Here is a 7,503-nt window from a genome sequence, read left to right on the forward strand (position 1 = left end):
GGAGGAGGAAGAGGAGGAGGAAGAGGAGGAGGAAGAGGAGGAGGAGGAGGAGGAGGAGGGAGGGAGGGAAAGAGAGATTTTCTGGCATATTTTAATACATGCTCTTTAGTGTGGTATACTTTTTGTGTGAACTTTTACATTTACATAAATGAAAATGTTTAAAAGTTTTGGTGTTTTAAGAAGATAGACATTGGCTCGTCGGATGACGCGAATTTACCCCGACCCGAAGGACCGGGAGACAGAAAGCGTGGAAGGAGGCAGTCGCTGACCGTGGCTTTGGGGACGTGAACAGAAATGGAAACTGAAAATCAAAAAACTATAGAAGAAAGCACTGAGAAGAGAAAAGAAGAAAAAAAGAAGCGCTTGAGGGTTAAACAGGTGCTTGCAGATATTGCTAAGCAAGTGGACTTCTGGTTTGGAGATGCAAACCTTCACAAGGACAGGTTTCTTTGAGAGCAAATTGAAAAATCTAGAGATGGATATGTGGACGTATCTCTTTTGGTGTCTTTTAACAAAATGAAGAAATTGACCACTGATGGGAAGTTAATAGCAAGAGCACTGAAAAGCTCATCTGTTGTAGAGTTGGACTTAGAGGGAACCAGAATCCGGAGAAAAAAGCCCCTAGGTGAGAGACCAAAGGATGAGGAGGAATGCACTGTGTACGTGGAGTTATTTCCCAAAAATGTTACCCATAGCTGGATTGAAAGAGTATTTGGGAAATGTGGCAATGTGGTTTACATAAGTATTCCACATTACAAGTCTACTGGGGGTCCAAAGGGATTTGCCTTTGTGGAGTTTGAAACAAAAGAGCAAGCAGCAAAAGCCATTGAGTTTCTTAACAACCCACCCGAAGAAGCACCAAGAAAACCCGGCATATTTCCCAAGACAGTGAAAAACAAACCCATCCCTTCCTTAAGAGTAGCTGAAGAGAAGAAAAAAAAGAAAAATAAAAAAGGCAGGATAAAGAAGGAAGACAGTGTGCAGGCTAAAGAGTTAGAGGCAAGCAGCATGGGCGTGTCTAAAGCGAAGAGACAAAGGACTGCTTCCGAGGGCTCTGAAGCAGAAACCCCTGATGCTCCAAAGCAAGCTGCAAAGAAGAAGAAAACACGGGAAAAGGTGGAGACATCCATCTTGCCTGAAGTTAGAGCAGGGAAAAGGGAGAGAAGCAGTGCTGAGGACGAAGACTGCCTCCCCCTCAGGCCTAAAGCCAAGAAGGCTCAGAAGGATAGCATTAGTGAGGCTGCTTCTGAAGTCTCCAAAGAAAGCAGAGACTTAGAATTCTGCTCGACAGAAGAGGAGAAGGAGACTGGAGACAGAACAGGTGATTCTCTCCTAAACGTGAAAAGGAAGCACAAGAAGAAACACAAGGAGAGACATAAGATGGGAGAAGAGGTTATACCGTTGAGAGAGTTGTCTAAAACTGAATGGATGGATTTGAAAAAAGAGTATTTGGCACTGCAAAAAGCCAGTATGGCTTCTCTAAAAAAAACAATATCTCAAATCAAACTGGAATCAGAAATGGACACAGACTGTGCAGTGCCCAGCAAGTCTGGAGAGAGGAGCGGCAAAGAGTGCTGCCCTCAGGAGAAGGTTAATGCCCAGGGCCCACAGTTTGTGAATGGAGTGATTGTGAAGATCATGCGCACAGAGCCTCTACCAGGCAGGAAACAAGTCAGGGATGTTTTGGCCACAATCTCAGAAGGTGTTTGCGTTGATTTGCTAGAAGGAGATACTGAATGCCATGCCCGATTCAAAACTCCTGAGGATGCGCAGGCAGTGATGAGTGCACAGACTGAAATTAGGAAGAAGCACTGTTGGAACCTCGAGGTCCTTTCTGGTGATCACGAGCAGAGGTACTGGCAGAAGATATTGGTAGATAGACAGGCCAAACTTAATCAACCTCGGGAAAAGAAAAGAGGCACGGAGAAGATAATCACCAAAGCTGAGAAGATTAGACTGGCCAAGACTCAACAAGCCAGTCAGCACATTCGATTCTCGGAGTAGGATTGAGATGATGAGTTTCCTATGGGTTTCCTTGCCAGAGTGTCCTAAGAATGCTGGGACTACTTGATGGATGTTCTGCTGAGATCTACATTTAAAGAAAAAGAAAACCTTTGTTCCTCAGTGTGGAACTAAGACTTTTCTTAGAGACAAACATATTATATGTCATATTTTTTTCAATGACGCTCATGTTGAAATTATGCAGTCAACTTCAAATGATTTCATAAATAAATGTGTTTTAAAAATTAAAAAAAAGAAGATAGACATTTATCTCTTTCTATAGGTGATACATTTTATATATCATATATAAAAATTTGATGTATTTTAAATTAAAATATTTCATTTATTTAAGGTTTATCAAACATTGTTAGAGTATTTCCCACTTTAGATATGAATTGCAAATTTAGCGTCTACATAAGAGATTTGGAACTACATCTAAGAATAGATCAAACACTGGTCCCTACAATAATTACAATGTACTATTCAGTTAATATTATATCTTCTTGGGAAATATGTATTCATATTATTTGGAATAAATATTCCTAGAAAATATTTGGAAACATTTATAGCATTTATAATAAAATTTTTGGGAATTAAGAATTTCATAATAAGGGTTTGCTTTGTAGAAAACTTTGTACTTATTTTTGAAAATTGATAACTGTAGCTTGCCTAATTTTATTATGGACTAAGACCGAGCATAGTTTTGGATTAATACTATATTACAACTGGAACCAAATTATCAAAGGTTGGTTATAAAACTATTTTAAGGCAAATGCTTTATAGGTTATCTTTTGTCCTCTATTCCTGGGAGATGAACGCTTAGTATTTTCTAAGCAAAAGAAATCTACTTTTTATTCATGGTAGGTCCCTAAGTAGTTTATGTTAGCAAGGTGGTACATGATGATTCTGGCCTTCCCAGAAAGAAAACAGTCATGGGCTTAGTTTAGACGTTGAGGTCTGTGAGTAACGTGTGTATAGAGTGCTCTCCAGGGAGCAGAAAGAAGTTGAGATTGAGTTCAACCTCAGGGTCAATGATGTAGTCAATACTGAAACCCTAGAATAAAACCTCTAGATCCCAAAGGTGAATGTCTATCATCACACTTCCATGTGTCAGAACAGGGTGCATTCTCAGGGGAAAGGGAAAGAAGAATGTCTCGTATGCATCATTGCATGTTTCTCCCTGTGGCTGCTTCTGACTTGCATCCTTTCTGCTTTCCATGCATTCTGCAGCTCATTCTAATAAATTATCAAGCCAAAGGCGGCAGAATGAGCTTAACCCAGGACTCTGAATTTGTACCTGATTACAGAAATGACAGGCATCTTGTCCCTTTTTGGATGTGGCCCTCCCCGAGAAGCACGGTCCATTTTTTTTTTCAGTGTCAGCAGTCATTGTAGCTCTCTTTCCCTAACTCTATCCAAATAGTTACCAATCTTTTCATACGAGTAACTCCTGCTTGACATTAATGCTTTAACATAAAGAGGCATTTTTCCTTTGCTAGACGGAGACAGAACTTTAATAGTGACAGATTCATTTATATGATTCATTTTGTGAGATAAATGGATTGTCATGGTCTCCTTGGAAAGATATAGGGTGAGAGAGATTCAACCACATCTAAAATATCTAAAGACTTTTTTTCGACTCTTCAAATAAATATTAAATAGAAAGGCTGATAAGGGAAAATTGTAACTCATGGTGATTTCCATACGATAGTGAACAAAGAGATTATTGTGGTTCTATTAGGAAAATATAAAATGTTTTAAGTTTCCATGAGTCTCCAAAATACCTCTAAATTTACTTTATAAATGAATTTATTGTCAAACAACAACTGAAATAAACCTCAATATAATTCTTTTCATCTAAAAGATACCCTTGGATATTTGATTAAATGTGGCTTTGAGGGACTTAAATAAAAGAATTATGGGTCTTTTGAATGAAGACTATCACAAAGAAAATCAAGCACAATAGTTCTACTTTCCTGTGCTTCACATGGCTATACCATTACATCACTCCTTCAAGGAAATGATGCTTCTCACCTCTGCTTTATGCTATCATGTCAGTGACTTTTCTGGGCTCACGTTTTAATTAACGTGGCTTTATATTCTATCGTGCACCTTCTCAAAGTGTGGGTTGTGATCCTATTTGAGAGCTTGGAACTAAATGTCCAATAACTATGGCAACAGTAAAAGGTTTCAGACTGTGCAATGGGCAAACATTAATTAAAAATAAAACATGTGGTGAAACCAGTGACCCTGGGGCAGTGCTCTCTATGCTGCATTCTGTGACTTCTGGAGCCATGGTTCTGAACACATGTGTGTGCTTTGTTCTACACATGCCATCTTGCCATGTGATGCCAGTGCACACTGCGTGAAACATGTCAGCTGACATTCACGGTTGTGTACGCATAGTTTTCTGCTCCTACAAAACATAATGGTCTAATTAAGCAAAACATTATTTAATGTATCCATCCTGTCATTTCTCAGCAGGTGAGGATCAAATCAGTGTATTGTGTTAGACTGTTTGATTTTAAAAATTGGTGTTTGAGTGACTGACTTGAATTTCATTAAATTCATTAAGTGAATTTTGAGTTTTCAAAAATTTCTGAAATGGGCCTAACTGCGCCTCTGCTATTTTTTATTTTGTACTTATGCAGAGCAAAACATCTCAGCTTTGGCAATTATAAAATTAAAATTAGATTACTCTGAACACTGTTTGATACTCTGCATCCTCTAGTATGAAACACTTAGCTAAGATTTAATTTTCTATGTAAAAATTCAAACAGTCTTAGAACAAAAGGCATTGGGAGTGGAAAACATTTAAGAATACCTGATTTAAAAGACAAATAGAAGTTGTATCTACTTTTCTATCTTTAGAATTAACTCTATATCATAAACCCTCAGTGATGAAACTATGACATAGGTAATTCAAAGAAAAAATCCTTAAAAAGTTTCTTTTCCTAGGAGTTGTGTTTTAAGAGGATCATTTCAAAGGCCAAAAGTAAATTAACAAGCAATGTATCTCCAACTAGCAATTGAGAAATACTCAGTCCAAAGCATGTACTGATGTTCTTCATCCTTTGGGTTTCCCTTAGGTGTAAACTCAAAGTGTCAACAACGCTCAGCGAGGGGGACTCCTAGTGCCTCCCGCTACCCCTGTCCCCCCATAGTGTCCTCAGAATGCAGACAGACTTCAACTTGCCCCTAACCCAAGCCTAACCCAAGCTCATTGTTTGCCTGTTTGTGCTGGAGGCTCCTTGTCAGGAGGAGGCCTGAGTGGACCCAAGCGATTTCCTCCCATCAACATCAGCGAGGAAGAATGAATACATTAAGTATTCTTCTCCAGCTAGTGCTCCCATTTTAATGCAGAATCTCTATAACTGTATCTAATGTGGGAACTTGCTGTGTACCAAGAGCAACACCCACGTCAGATTTCCTAGTTAATGCTAAGCACACTTTAAAAAGAATTATATATTTCCAAAGCTTTGCATGCTACATCTAACTCACATGTAGCTCACAACCATGAATGGAACCCAGCTCAAGGAGAGACACTTTGTTAAGGACTCCACTGACATTACTACTTATGCACTTATGTTGGGCTGAACTTCTAGACAATTAGAAGTCTAGCTCGCCTGTTGCTCATTTTTGCTCAATTATATTATAATGAAGTTTTAAATGTGAACATCTTAACAAGAAAATGTCCCTCATGACAGTGCATGCCTTAGGCTTCCCTTCTGTAAAATAAAGATGTGACATTTTATTACAGCAGGGGACTAGTACTTTTCCACTGTTCTTATCCCTTTAGACTAGTTGGAACTGGTATTCAACAATGAAGATGCCAGCTGTGTGGCTCAGATGTTGCTGAGGTTTTTTTTATCCCACTTAAGTGAAAAGAAAAGAAAAGAAAAGAAAAGAAAAGAAAGAAAGTAAAAATAAGAGGAGAGCAAACCCTCTTCGCCCTCCTGTAAAAATAAGAGGAGAGCAAACCCTCTTGGCCCTCCTGTAAAAATAAGAGGAGAGCAAACCCTCTTGGCCTCCTGTAAGAAGCTCTTGTCTCAGCATTATTGCTTTAACGAAGCTCCGCTGACTTCATCTCTGCAGATTTTCGTTAGAAGGTATCTGTTTCTTCCGCAGCAGCATTAGCCTTCTTGGTAATTATATGGTTCATTACAAAGAAGACAGGCTTTGTTGATGGCTGCACAATTTTTTTGCTTGTTTTTATATTCAATGCGCTTAAAGGAAACTTTATGTTTTGGTGTCTCAGTTACCTAGTGAATTAGCAAGCATTGTGTTCCGTGAGCGCTGCTGGTATCTTCTGTAAATGCACTCATTAGAATGTATTTGGTGCTACTTAATTGTGTGGAAATTGCATTCCTGGTTGTTTTACAGTCTATAGATTACATTTTAATGTAACTTGTAATGTTGTTTTCTGTTTTGTCTTTTCTCTCAGTGGGTGAAAATACTGGAGATAGGCCGTTCTACCTTGAGGTAATGGCTGTTCTAGAGCTGAGACAGCTGGTAAAATGCACGTTTGAAATTTCAGGGGGATTAAAAATGTCACTGACATACAGTAGGGTTGAATAACAGAAGCATTTTCAAGGTCTAGGTTATGACATTGAGTTGTCCTACAAAACAGAAAAGACCTATGAAATTCACAATCAAGCTGGGCTTTTGTTGTGCTGTGTGTAGGTAACTGATGATTGAAAGGATAACCTTGAAACAGTTTGAATGCGCCAGGAAGCAGTGAATAAAGATTCAGTTTTTTAATTAAATTTCAATCTATTATTTTTATTCCATTCAAATTCTTAGGAATGTATATTTATATCCACACATTCAGTATCAGGTGCCTATTCTTAAGTAACTACGAGTGTCTTTAGTCGCTTGGCATATGGCAATCAGTCTCTGCACGAGCAAGCTTTTCTGTTTGGCAGATATCAACTTACTTTGAATTCTTGTTTAATATATATATATATAATGGCCTGATAATTATAATAACGATTGTTATTATTACATGTTCTTAGTTCTGATTAGTATCAAAGAGTATTGTTCTTAGTTTGTAGAGGACTTAGTGACTGTGCATTAGTTGAATATCAGAAGAGGAGTTTCCTTGAATGACAATGTATGTCCACATGTATTATTTTTCTATTTCCACCTGTACATGATAAGTCTCTGGTCCTTTCTAATGGCCAATTGAATCATAAGCATCTCTTTATTTTTTTTTAAAAAAAACTGTATAGTCACAAGCAGATGAAATCAGGTAGCGAAGAAAAAGGTGTGTGATTTGGAATGTTGCTCCTGCTGAAGGATTTTTGTTTCTTTGGACTAGCTACTGTTCTTGGAGTGACAAGACAGAGAATCCTCTGTGTGTGCATGGGGTGGTGGATGTGTGTTCATATTCATGCTTAAATGTGAATGTACCTGTGTATTGAGTGGGAGAGAGAGAGAGAAGAGAGAGAGGAGAGAGAGAGGAGAGAGAGAGGAGAGAGAGAGGAGAGAGAGAGAGAGGAG

At 38.5% G+C, this 7,503-nt stretch overlaps 1 pseudogene; it reads left to right on the forward strand.

The window, feature by feature from the left end:
- Positions 1–213: 213 nt before the first annotated feature.
- On the forward strand, positions 214–2,250 carry LOC101992443 (annotated as a pseudogene).
- Positions 2,251–7,503: the final 5,253 nt, after the last annotated feature.

This window comes from Microtus ochrogaster, chromosome 1 (genome assembly GCF_000317375.1).
Source record: "Microtus ochrogaster isolate Prairie Vole_2 chromosome 1, MicOch1.0, whole genome shotgun sequence".
Taxonomy (NCBI): domain Eukaryota; kingdom Metazoa; phylum Chordata; class Mammalia; order Rodentia; family Cricetidae; genus Microtus; species Microtus ochrogaster.